Genomic DNA, 13,675 nt, shown 5'->3' on the forward strand with positions numbered 1-13,675 from the left:
CAATGGCCTGGCAGTATCTTCTGCCCAAAGCCCCACTTCACAATAAGACTTGTCCTTACTAATACAGTGCAATTACAGTGTAGGCACACAATGAAGACATTTCTTTGCAATTATGACATTATTAATAAAACACCTCAAATCTGTATCTCCAATGTTATTGTCTGTGGGCATTTAACTTCTAAGACATTTTCGAGGCTTTTCTATTTGAAACGACTGATGGGCTGTTTCTCTCTCAGCAGCCAGTGTTATTGGTAGTTTGCCTGCTGCACAGTATGTCCTGTAATATTAGGGAGCACACACATGGCAGAAGTGACCTGTCAGCAGTGGCCTCCTGAGAGGGATGTCTGGGTAATCCCCTTCACTGTCACTCACTCTGGGAGGCTGCCGGCCAGAGTGTGTGGTATGGTGCATCCTCACTAAACTATCCCTGCCTGCCTGTCTCCCACCCTGCAATGCTCTGGACACCAAGTTTATGGGGTTAATGTACCTGCTGTATTACCCATACCTCCCTCTCTCCTCCTCAACCTCACTGGCTGCTGCCTCATTCCTCAAATTAGGAAGTTATCGAGCAAAACCTGTTGACTTGGATATTAGCCTTGCCTTGGGTTGGCTGCTCTAGAGCAAGTGGGTGTGGCTGTGCTATCGACAGGGCCTCTGTCATTATTTTGCAGCGGCAGTGGTAGCGGCTGACTCCAGGTGCTGTGGACTCGCATCATTATGGCTTAATGGGTCCTTTTCAATGCAACACTATTTCCTATTCACTTTAACTATCCCTGCCCGGTGCGTCATAGCAGGATAATAGTGGCAGTGTATCGCTGGCAGGGCCGGCTCTGCGCCGAGCCAAGTCTCTTGGCTCAGGAGAGCATTTCATGGTGCCTATTGAAAAGTCATTTACCAGCTGAGGGCTTGATTAAACGAGGAGCATTGGGATACTTTAAGAGTCGTTTAGGAGTCGTGTGGCAAAAAGCTCTCCTAAAGAACATATTGAGAGAGATAGAGTGGCAAAGTACAGGCTCTCTGTTCATTACACGTATTATACACTCAGTAATCAGCCATTTATCAGCAGTGGAGGGCCCTTGGGATGAATGATAGCATCAGACCTGACTCTCAATGACAATGATACACATTCAGGTAACAAGACTAGCTTCCTGAAACAGATAGAGGGTATGGAGGTTTGCTTCTTCTGATAGGCAGCTGCTGTATGTAGGCTGGTTGGATGGGCAGCGACGCTCCCCATCCAACCTTGAGAGGACTTGCAGAGAATAATGGGAGAAATTCCCCAAATACTGGTGTGACAAGCTTGTAGCGCCATACCCAAGAAGACTCGACGCTGTAATCGCTGCCAAAGGTGCTTCAACAAAGTACTGAGTAAAGGGTCTGAATACTTATGTAAATTAGGTATTTCAGTTTTTTTATTTTGAATAAATTAGTAAGCAGTTCTAAAAAACAGTTTTTGCTTTGTCATTATGGGGTATTGTGTGTAGATTGATAATGAAAAAACAATGTAATACATTTTAGAATAAGGCTGTAACGTAACAAAATGTGGAAAAAGTCAAGGGGTCTGAATACTTTCCGAATGCACTGTACACTATTACAGCAAGTATAAAGGTGCAGGGAAATGCTAGCTCCCTCCACATTGCAGTACAATATCTCTTCCTCAATTACCTCATACCCCTCCATATCGACTCGGTACTGGTACCCCATGTATATAGCCAAGTTATCGTCACGCATTGTGTATTTATTCCTTGTGGTATTATTATTTTCTACAATTTCTATTTTCTTTCTCTCTTCACTGTTGGTAAAAGCCCGTAAATAAGCATTTCAGTGTTAGTTTACACTTGTTGTTTACGAAGCATGTGACAAATAAAATGTATTTTTCCTGAAGAGATAGTGGTAGCCCTTGATCTTGTTGTTCTGATCTGCCAATATTATTGTTTCATGTGATGTCTACAGTCTGTCATGTTAAATATGATTATAAAATGGGGTGGTTTGGATATTCCCATTGCTAGTCTATCCTGCCCATGATATGCTAGACAACATACACATGGCCACATTCCTAAAAAGTGCCATCGTTTACGTCGTTACCTAGCAATCCACTACTACTTTTACAGATCCACTGTAATCTGCCAAGCCATGCAACTTAGAAACTTGATATCGACTGTAAAAAGCCTCCATAGCAACCATTTTGTTTGCCATCTCAACCTGCAAAGTTCTGGAACTATCAACCAGCGCTTGGGTAGTTTTGCTTGACATGGCAGTCAATATGAATAAAACTAACGACCAGAAAAGGCCTACAATTGCACTTGACAACCAGTGTTAGTGAATGTAGCATCATGTTTAGTTGAAAAATGTATGGTTATGAGAAAGAATCTTGCTTTTAAAATCAAATCAAATGTTATTTGTCACATACACATGGCTTGCAGATGTTAATGCGAGTGTGCTTCTAATACACACAAATCTAAAGGGGTGAATGAGAATATGTGCATGTAAGTATATGGATGAGCGATGGCTGAGCGGCATAGGCAAGGTGCAATAGATGGTATAAAATACAGTATATACATGTTATATGAGTAATGTAAGATATGTAAGCATTATTAAAGTGGCATTATTTAGAGTGCATTGTATAAAGTGACTAGTGATCTATTTATTAAAGTGGCCAGTGATTGGGTCTTAATGTAGGCAGCAGCATCTCTGTGCTAGTGATGGCTGTTTAACAGTTTGATGGCCTTGAGATAGAAGCTGTTTTTTAGTCTCTCGGTCCCAGCTTTGATGCACCTCTACTGACCTCGCCTTCTGGATGATAGCGGGGTGAACAGGCAGTGGCTCGCGTGGTTGTTGTCCTTGATGATCTTTTTGGCCTTCCTGTGACATCGGGTGCTGTAGGTTTCATGGAGGGCAGGTAGTTTTCCCCTGGTGATGCGTTGTGCAGACCTCACTACCCTCTGGAGAGCCTTGCGTTTGAGGGCGGTACAGTTTCCGTACCAGGCGGTGATACAGCCCGACCGGATGCTCTCGATTGTGCATCTGTAAAAGTATGTTAGGGTTTTGAGTGACAAGCCAAATTTCTTCAGCCTCCTGAGGTTGAAGAGGCGCTGTTGCGCCTTCTTCACCACACTGTCTGTGTGAGTGGACCATTTCAGTTTGTCTGTGATATGTACGCCGAGGAACTTGAAGCTTTCCGCCTTCTCCACTGCTGTCCCTTCGATGTGGATAGGGGGGTGCTCCCTCTGCTGTTTCCTGAAGTCCACGATCATCTCCTTTGTTTTGTTGATGTTGAGTGAGAGGTTGTTTTCCTGACACCACACTCCGAATGCACTCACCTCCTCCTCTTGTCATTGTTGGTAATCAAGCCCACTACTGTTGTGTCGTCTACAAACTTGATGATTGAGTTGGAGGCGTGCATGGCCATGCAGTCGTGGGTGAACAGGGAGTACAGGAGGGGGCTGAGCACGCACCTTTGTGGGGCCCCAGTGTTGAGGGTCAGCGAAGTGGAGATGCTGTTTCCTACCTTCACCACCTGGGGGTGGCCCATCAGAAAGTCCAGGACCCAATTGCACAGGGCGGGGTCGAGACCCAGGGTCTCCAGCTTGATGATGAGCTTGGAGGGTACTATGGTGTTGAATGCTGAGCTGTAGTCAATGAACAGCATTCTTACATAGGTATTCCTTTTGTCCAGATGGAATAGGGCAGTGTGCAGTGTGATGGCGATTGCGTCATCTGTGGGCGGTATGCAAACTGAAGTGGGTCTAGGGTGGCCGGTAAGGTGATATGATCCTTGACTAGTTTTAATGCTGGTAACCTGTTGTATAAAAGCAATACACTTGAGTCAATGTGTTATGACATTTTTATCATTGCTGTGGCGGTCTATCCCACTCTGCTTGCCTCATGGCTATGACCACATCACAGCCATGATAAAAATGTCATAACACATGGCCTCATGTATTATTGCTTAAATTATGTATATTTAGTCTTGCAGTCTCCTGGGCTTGGGGGCTTGATTGAATAAGACCAGTTTAAAACACTTGGGCTACAGCGGTAACCCTCATGGGACTGTAAGTACATTTTACACGAGGAATGCATATTTTAATGATAATTCTCCTACCACAGCTTTAGGGATCAGTGCCTTCTGTATTAACTATCGATCTGCTGGCTTTGCTAATATGATGTGGACGACCTTATCCATTACACTAAATGCAGGCTTTATAGAGCTGCCTGTAATTATGCTATTGACTCATAATTAGAGGATTTTAATTATTTAAGGGTATTTATATAAACGAGGAAAAGGGGACTCCAGCTTTAATAGCTCCATGTATGTCCATAGACAAAGTTCTTCCGTGAAATTCAAATGAATCCGTTGCTATTACTCGCTAATTATATTTCCTCTGTGGAAACGGGAACTCGCATATCCAAGGGCGAAGATATTTTGTCAAAATAGAAATGAATAGCAAATATCACAATGTGAAATGAGTATGCAGTGTGCCTATTTAGTTGAGAATAGTTTCATCAAACTGTGCCAAATTTGAAAAGATTCTACATGACATGGATTCCTTTAATCTCAATAAGCTCTAATGTCTATCAGCATGCCAGCGACGCTGTCTGAATTTCACTGTTTTTTCAGCATAAAGCCTGGAGGATACTCACTAAAGCACTCTCACTGGTGTGTATCAAACGTAACTCCCTCAGTAGAGGTAAAAATTATCAACACACTCTTCACAACATTAAGTGGTATTCGTTTAGCTTGCAGTGCACCTTGCCTTACTATATTAATGGTCTGCATTGACGATTAGCATACGCTCTGTATAATGTTCAATGAATTGCTCTAATTTCTCCATATAGGTATGTTCTGATGGTTACACACTGCTCTGGTTATCAGGCTAGCCAGCTGTTGTTGTTGTGTTGCTCACCCCTCTGATTCACCCGCAGCTCTCCCATCAGGTCTGTATATACTCTGGAGCTCAGATTCCAATACACATCTTTAGGGACTGTTTGTCCTTCAGTCTGCCCATCTCTCTCTCTTGCTCTCTCTCTCATCCTCCCTGTGTCTGTCTCCCTCCGCCTCCTCTGTCGCAGGGCCCACCGTCTTCACCCCCCAGGGCTGCTTTAACTAGTCTCATGGAGACAGTGGCACCGTGTTTTGATCTGTCACTGTCCTTTCCTTCCTCTCTCTCCCTGGTCAGTGTCAATGGATTTTTCCTCTAGGCAGATATACAGGGACGTAGCACTGAGTCACCTGGTGAAAATGTGGCATCACCCTTATCTCCATTGACTCCTGTTACTTCAAGGCCAATCTTTAGAGGTTTGTCAATGCTTTTCATAGCGGGTTAATCATATTTGATGCTTGATACATTCATAGTCAAAGTTCAAAGTTCAGCAGAGAAAATGATTTCAATGGCTCAAGTGTCGTTTCCAAGATACATTTTTGTCAAAGCCCATCTCTGTACATAATTCATATTATCATAGTGGGGTAAACATACACTTCATGAAATTGCATGAAGTTGTAATTTTGAACAGCTTTTTCAGATATTAAATATTCATATTATTTACAGTGACCGTCAACTAAAATTGCATTATGTTTGATAAAGATGCCACATAAGCAGAACACAACTCTAAAGTCATGACTCAGCTAAATACTAAGCCACAAATCAAGTGCCTTTGTCATTTGTTGTTTGCTACCTGTGGCCCTTACTCCTTAGCCTTTTGACCTCTCTCTCACAAATCAAATCAAATTTTATTTCTCACATGCGCCGAATACAACAACCTTACCATGAAATGCTATCAAGCTGTCTAGCCTGCCTTAGGAGACTGAGGATGGAGGATGTTTTATTGTCACAAACACCGGATAGGTGCAGTGAAATGTGTTGTTTTACAAGGTCAGCCATAGTAGCACCGTGCCACTGGAGCAAATTTGGGTTATTCTGGCCTCCTCTGACCTCACTGCATATGGATCCTTCGACACCTACCCCAAGGGCCGAGGGAGCCCCAGACACACCATATAGTACAGCCCAGGGATAACCTCAACCTGCCCCGTGGCCCAAGAACCCTGACAGGCCCACAGAAACCCAGCTCCTTTGTGAACTTCCCTTTACCATTGCTGTTTACACAGACTCTGTTCGGAGTTTAAGGGAATGTGAAGTGAGATATTTCAACTTGTTTAACTTGGATAATTTGTACCATGCAGGTGTGCTTTTTTGCAATAGAAATAGATTTCCTCCACTTTGTGTACCATTTTATGTTCTATTTTTATTGTTTTGCTTCTAAGTGCAATCATGTGTCATTATTCCTCAATTGTAGTATACAGCTTGATTTGATTGCAGGTTAGGCGATAAGGATATTGTGAATCCAAGTTGTGAATGAAAACTGACCCCTAGAATGGCCTAATCACCATGCAGACTGGATTTAGTGGGGGCCTACTTGAACTCTGCCCTGTAACATTTAACACATAAAGTATATCCTGAATGAATGGACTGAATTGATTCTGAGGATCAACTCATGAATTGAAAACTCAGGGTGCCATGCAGGGAATTATTATTGAAAGTATCAATTAATTAAGGTGAGAGAATTGTTCAGGGACAACAAATGACACCCTGAGTGACCATAGATCACCTCTTATACATGGTGAGACCAATGACCGCCCTGAGGAGAAAATGGTAGAGTGCTCCAAAGCATTTGACTAACCCAATTACTACGCTTTGCAAGAGATCTAATATCTAACGCTTTGGAAGACTCACTTTATTTCATTTATCTGTCCTTATTAACCACGTTCCCTTCTGATGAGACATCTTGTGATCCAGGCTGTATATGAATTATCAGCTGATGAAAATGGCTATCAGACAAGGATGGGGAGATGGAGGTGCTAATGAGACAGCGAGCCCTTCTTGAGGCGTCGCATCGCAGGACAGGAACACACTCAGCCAGCCAGCCACCCACACACAGCTGTGGAGATGCTACTGTGGCGATCTCACATGCACACAAACGCACACTCACAATCACACACACCCCACAAGTCAGTGAAGGGCTTAGCTCCAAGCCATCAGGCCTGGGAGTGAGTGGCAGGTCTGCCGAGAGCAAGGATAGTGATCTAATGGCAGCTGGCTATAAAGTGATCCATGGCACGAATGCGGGCCAACTTAATTAGCCTTCAAATGGAAACCAAAATTGAAGGAACAAGATGAGGGGACCTATTTTTAGATGTGTTACTTTCCTGAGGACACAAACATGGAGGAAAAATCGATAATATAATATGCTGGATTTTGATCAAATGCTGCTGGTGACCTCTACTCAGGGCTGATTAGTGCAGTCCATTGAAATAGAAAAATTATATATTACGACGGAGGGGAGAGGGACTGTGGTTTATTAAGGCCCTTTCACAGCAGCCAGTGTTTTCCCTTGTCTATCACACAATGCATTCATGCAACAGCATGAAATGATGCCCCTGCTTTCATACCAGCTTGCTAAAAAGGAAAATAGTGTAAACACAATGGAAAGTATAGGACCGAAAACACAATAAATGGGGTCTAGGTTACAGTGTAATTTCAATGAGCCTACATAATAACGCTAAATAAATAGGTGACATGTATTAGGCAGTAGGAAAACACTGCTTAAATGTTTAAACTGAATGCCGGCCTTGAGGGGAGATAAACTATTTAGGACTCCAGATAATAAGAGCCACTTTAGATATTCTGTCCCCCTGACAAATATACAATTACTTTGCTTTTTTCGCAGATGATATGAGGGACAACAAAAGATGCACAATTGCAGAACACGGAACACAGAACACATCCACCATTAGCCTTTCCTCAGTCTCCTGGCAGTGCTCTGATTCAGGGTGATGTGAACGTTTGACTCACTGGTTTCAACACAGTGAAGCTCTTATTGTTTGGGGAGAAAGCTGCGGAGAATTACTACTCTGGAGCAGCTGTCTTGTTAGGCTAGAATACTCTGAGTAAATATTTAGGAGCCCAAAGATGCCTTTTAGAAAAGCTGTTTATTGTTATAATGGGAACACATTTTTTCCATTGCCGTGTTTACTACATGAGAACAGACAGTATCAATTAAGGGATCTGCCATTGGGTTTTAGGGTCCTGCTCCTGCCTCAGTGGGGCAGCATGGAGTACTGCCCTTGTGTTAGGACAACAGCTGGGCTGCTGCGGGTTATGGAAAAACTGAGGAGTGTGTGCCTGTGTGTGTGAGAGAGAGAGAGAGAGCGTGCGGGGGGGTGGGGGGGTTGACTGAATTCTGTGGTAAGCAGCAAGCATGACACTGCTGATTGGAATTCCACTTTGGCTTTGAGTAGGAGATATTTATGAAGCCAGCAATTAAAGGGATAGTTCACCCAAATTGCAAAAGGACACATTGGTTTCCAAGCAGTCTATAGACAATGTATGACAGCAATCCATGCTTTGGTTTTGTTTCCATCGCTGGCACTGTTTCCAAATGCTAACGTTTTAGCATTTGTGGCACAAATCCCATTTAGCCTTCCCTGTAGCTCAGTTGGTAGAGCACGGTGTTTGCAACGCCAGGGTTGTGGGTTCAATTCCCACAGGGGGCCAGCACAGAAAAAAAAAAAGTATGAAATGTATGCATTCACTACTGTAAGTCGCTCTGGATAAGAGCGTCTGCTAAATGACGAAAATGTAAATGTCATGGGGCCGACATTAGCATTTTTTGCTCATCATGTTCAAATCATCTATAAGTGACCGTTGATCTTCACAATCAATTTTAGATACTTCCGAATGATTTGGACATGATGCATGAACAATTATAATATCAGTCCTATAACTTGAATGATATTTGTGTCACAAACGCTAAATGTTAGCATTTGGAAACAGTGGCAGGGAAACTAAAGAATGGATTACTGTCATACCTTGTCCATAGACTGCTTACTGGGTAAGGAAATCATGGAAATTGTGTAATTTGGGTGAACGCTCTCTTTAAGTGAATGGAATGCTCCAGATAACACAATCGGAGTGATTATTTGGACTCAATGAAGGGTTGGATGAATTCATACTGTCAGCTCAATAGCGTTTCATCAGAATAGTTCAATTGAAACCACATTACTGTGTTTAAGATGCTTGCATTCAGTAAGAGCATTTGTCCTATCTGGAAGTATGATGTCTGGTGTACTAACTCCTATTGTTTTAAAAGCTCATAAGAACATCACTGCAAAGTGGTACCTTTAGCACTACTAAAATGATTCAGCTGAGGCTTGGCACAGTAATGGCATTGTGATGGACCGGTGTTTTATCCAGAGTGCGCCTGGAACGCTCCTGGAAGCAGCCTCAAGCTGCTTCATGGCTCAACAGTCAGGGTAAGCTAAGCTCAGATTCCAGGAGACAGACTCGCACTCAGTCAGGGCCAGTTCCAAAAAGGACAAATTAAAGAAAAGCTTGAAAGGATTTTATTAGAAATGTATGACTGCATTTTATCTCCCCTGACTTTAAAGTGGAACTGACAGAGTTGTTGCAACATGAAAACGTATTAAAATCTGTTCATATACACCCACAGAACGAATTTGACACATTATATATTGTATTTTCATTTAATTTTTACATTTTCTGACAAGCGGGCACTTAGATATGGTGATTTTCACATTTTCATAAATTCTTAGAATGTTTGGCATTTGTGAAAATTCTAAAGCAATAGAGAGTGGGAAAGCGGCTGTGCGTTTGGACAATTAATAGACACTGCAGTAAATAAAACCGAATAAAAACATCTGTCTCGTCAAGGACCAGAGTCTACGCAGAGCGGTGAGCCATAGCCAATCAGAGTTACAGTAGGCCTTTATGCAAATAAGCAATTTGCCACACGGGCCTGTCATCATTCACTTTGAACTGGACTGTGTGTTTACAGGCTGTAGCAACAGTGCGACTTTCGATCATTAGAACGCATTCGCCAAAATCCACAAAATCCACCTGAAATATGTAAATACCACGGGAGTCATTTTTCATTTGGTAACTTTACAGTCCTATTGATTTTATTATATTTATTTATTTCACCTTTATTTAACCAGGTAAGCTAGTTGAGAACAAGTTCTCATTTACAACTACGACCTGGCCAAGATAAAGCAAAGCAGTGCGACACAAACAACAACACAGAGTTACACATGGAATAAACAACCGTAGAGTCAATAACACAATAGAAAAAAAAGAAAGTCTATATACAGTGTGTGCAAATGGCGTGAGGAGGTATGGCAATAAATAGGCCATAGTAGCGAAGTAGTTACAATTTAGCAAATTATCACTGGAGTGATTGATGAGCAGATGATGATGTGCAAGTAGAAATACTGGTGTGCAAAAGAGCAGAAAAGTAAATTAAAAACAATATGGGGATGAGGTAGGTAGATTGGGTGGGCTATTTACAGATGGCTATGTACAGCTGCAGCGATCGGTAAGCTGCTCAGATAGCTGATGTTTAAAGTTAGTGAGGGAAATATAAGTCTCCAGCTTCAGCGATTTTTGTAATTCGTTCTAGTCATTGGCAGCAGAGAACTGGAAGGAAATGCGGCCAAATTACGTGTTGGCTTTGGGGATGGCCAGTGAAATATACCTGCGAGAGCGCGTGCTACGGGTGGGTGTTGTTATCGTGACCAGTGAGCTGAGATAAGGTGGAGCTTTACCTAGCATCGACTTATAGATGACCTGGAGCCAGTGGGTCTGGCGACGAATATGTAGCGAGGGCCTGCCGACTAGAGCATATAGGTCGCAGTGGTGGGTGTTATAAGGGACTTTGGTAACAAAACGGATGGCACTGTTATAGACTGCATCCAGTTTGCTGAGTAGAGTATTGGAAGCTATTTTGTAAATTACATCGCCGAAGTCGAGGATCGGTAGGATAGTCAGTTTTATGAGGGTGTCATGACATTGCCCTCTTTGGGTACAGCGAGCACCATCCCCCTCTCTCTGCACCATCCCCCCCCCTCTCTCTCCTACACCCAGGCTGCTGTTAGGCAGGTCATAAATTCCTGGAGGAGATTCTTCCTCATGGCCAGACAGTATAGAGAGAGAGTGAGTTTTCATTGAGAGAACAAAGGAATTTCTTCCACCTCACAGAACTTGAGAACTGAACAATATTCATGTTCTGGAGAATGTATAAAAGGTCGGTGAAGTAGCCAGCTACGAACTGGTCCGTTTGGTACAATTTTGTGAAACTCATGAGAGACAATACAGCCACATTACCTGTTCATACAAGAGTCTCAGTTGTGAGGCTTGCATCTAATTGTGGTATAAAATGAATGAGTAAAGATGAAACTATTTGTGAAATGATGTGATGCTATGTAATGATGTTAATGTGAGAGAATTGTATTTCTGTTTAAAGTTTCACTAAGTCATTGGCCAGCCCCCAGGAGCACAGACATGACCTGGCATCATGGGACAGCCCTTTTCTATGTTCCGAATAAAACCCCCACCTGGTTTTTCCCACTTCAGACCAAGCTTACCTCGATTACCGAGAGGGCTAAGGTTTGACTATAGACCATGCTTCTCTCAATTACGAGAGGGCTAAGGTTTGAGTAGAGACCAAGCTTACCTCAATTACGAGAGGGCTAAGGTTTGAGCCCATTGCTGAATTCTTAACCATACCACGTGGTTAACTCTGAGACTATCGAACCGACAGAATAAGAACAAATCTTTGATACTAATTACTAGTCTGCAGCTAGGAATTCGGTATCATTGAACGCGAAGACCGACAACCGCGGAAACATCTATTCTATAACGACATTGCTAAATGTTACTCTAAACTATCCATTCTAACCACGGCAGAGAGAGAGAGAGAGAGAGAGAGAGAGAGAGAGAGAGAGAGAGAGAGAGAGAGAGAGAGAGAGAGAGAGAGAGAGAGAGAGAGAGAGAGAGAGAGAGAGAGAGAGAGAGAGAGAGAGAGAGAGAGAGAGAGAGAGAGAGAGAGAGAGAGAGAGCGGACAAACTCTCCAACAGAAACTAACTTTCCAAAAGCCTTCCCTGTGGCTCAGTTGGTAAAGCATGGTGTGTGCAATGCCAGGGTTGTGGGTTTGATTCCCACGGGGGGCCAGTACAAAAAAAAATAAAAAAATGCATGAAATGAAAATTAAATGTATGTATTCACTACTGTAAGTTGCTCTGGATAAGAGCGTCTGCTAAATGACTTAAATGTAAAATGTAGATCAGGATGACTCACTGAGTGTAAATATATATATATTGATTGCAATTATTCCCGAACGAGTGAGCGTTCATGTGCAAAGGATTAGCATTTCAATTGTTATAATTATCAACTTTGTAGTGTCAGTCAGTCAGTTTTTATCTCAGTCGACCCCCACTTCCCTTTTGTCCACCAAGCCGTGATGCCGGTTTAGCCCACTAGGGCACATCCACTATCATTTCCTTGTAACTATATCTACTGTTTGTTTGTGCATTTCTGTGATTATTTAGTTAGTAAATAAATGGTTTAAGACAATTGACGTATGGATGACTCATAGTGAAGATTGGGTTCGTGCAGATAACCAACAATTTACGACGTTTGGAATGAGACTAACGTGAGGTATTAAAATATCTGAAAGTTATATTAGGAAAATTATATCTTTGTAATCTGAATATTTTCCTTGGTGCCCCGACTTCCTAGTTAATTACATCTACCTGATTAGTTAATCACGTAATAATAATTACAGAGAATTGATTTGATAAACTACAAATAAGTGTTCAGTTTAATGATGCCAAAGACACGACAAGAGTATGTTTGGCGGCGTGAGTGAAGGAGGCTTTGTTGTGAAATAGGAAGCCGATTCTAGATTTAATTTTGATGAAACCACCATGAAAGTTATGCACAGTTATGCAGATCCCTCAGTTATGCACATCAAAAAACAACATAATCAACAACTAACGCTAGCCATGAGCTAAAATCTAATGAGGGAAAATTAGATAAACCCTTTCAACTAGTTGACCGTCAGAATTGCACTGATAAACGATGGGGAATAGTAACCTGCTTGTCCTTCTGCATCTTGCCTGCCAATGCATGCTGGTCCCAACCCACATTTTTACAACTGAATGGGAAATTGCCTGCCTGCCCACCCATTTGATCAATGCCAAAAACATTTGATTGACAACTAGCTCAGGGTGCATTCATAAATTGCCTCGTGTGTCAGAGTGCACTCTGGGTTGTTCATAAATTCAGAGTGCTGTCAGATTATCTGTTTATAAATTCAGAGCGTTTTGCAGTCAATCACCCAAGCTAACTGGCTAAAGTTTGCTAGCTTGCTAGCTGCTTCCAGACACAAATGAGAGAACACCTCTGACCATTTTACTCGCCCTAGCAGAGCTGGTTAGGCTGTTTACATGTTATCTAGAGCGTTCGTAACTATCTTCCTTTTTTTGCCTACGTTTACTGACACCAGTCATATTCAGCGGGTGTCATAAATTCATCAGTTATTCTGCGCTCTGGCACACTCAGACGAGAGTGCTCTGAAATCTGAGTAGATAGCCACATTCAATTTATGAACTTATGAAGTGGATAATAGTCGTTCTATTTCAGCATAGCGATTCACATTTTTTGCTAGCTAGCCAAATGACACCTGCCTCTAGTTGTAGCCACCGAAAAACAAAATGACACCCTCCCAGCAGCTAGCTAGCCAGCCAATGTTAGGCTCAGTGTTTTTACCCTGCTAAATAAAAAGGTACATAAATAGATACGCTAGCCTATTAGCCACGTTATG

The 13,675-nt window shown here is 42.4% G+C and overlaps 1 protein-coding gene across 1 annotated transcript in view; it reads right to left on the minus strand.

Annotated features, from left to right (window-relative positions):
- LOC106571404 (exostosin-1) overlaps positions 1-13,675 on the minus strand; it is a 303,773-nt gene that overhangs the window by 11,901 nt on the left and 278,197 nt on the right. The gene's annotated exons all lie outside the window — the stretch shown is intronic.

The sequence above is a fragment of the Salmo salar genome, chromosome ssa15, assembly GCF_905237065.1.
Source record: "Salmo salar chromosome ssa15, Ssal_v3.1, whole genome shotgun sequence".
In the NCBI taxonomy this organism is placed as follows: Eukaryota; Metazoa; Chordata; class Actinopteri; order Salmoniformes; family Salmonidae; genus Salmo; species Salmo salar.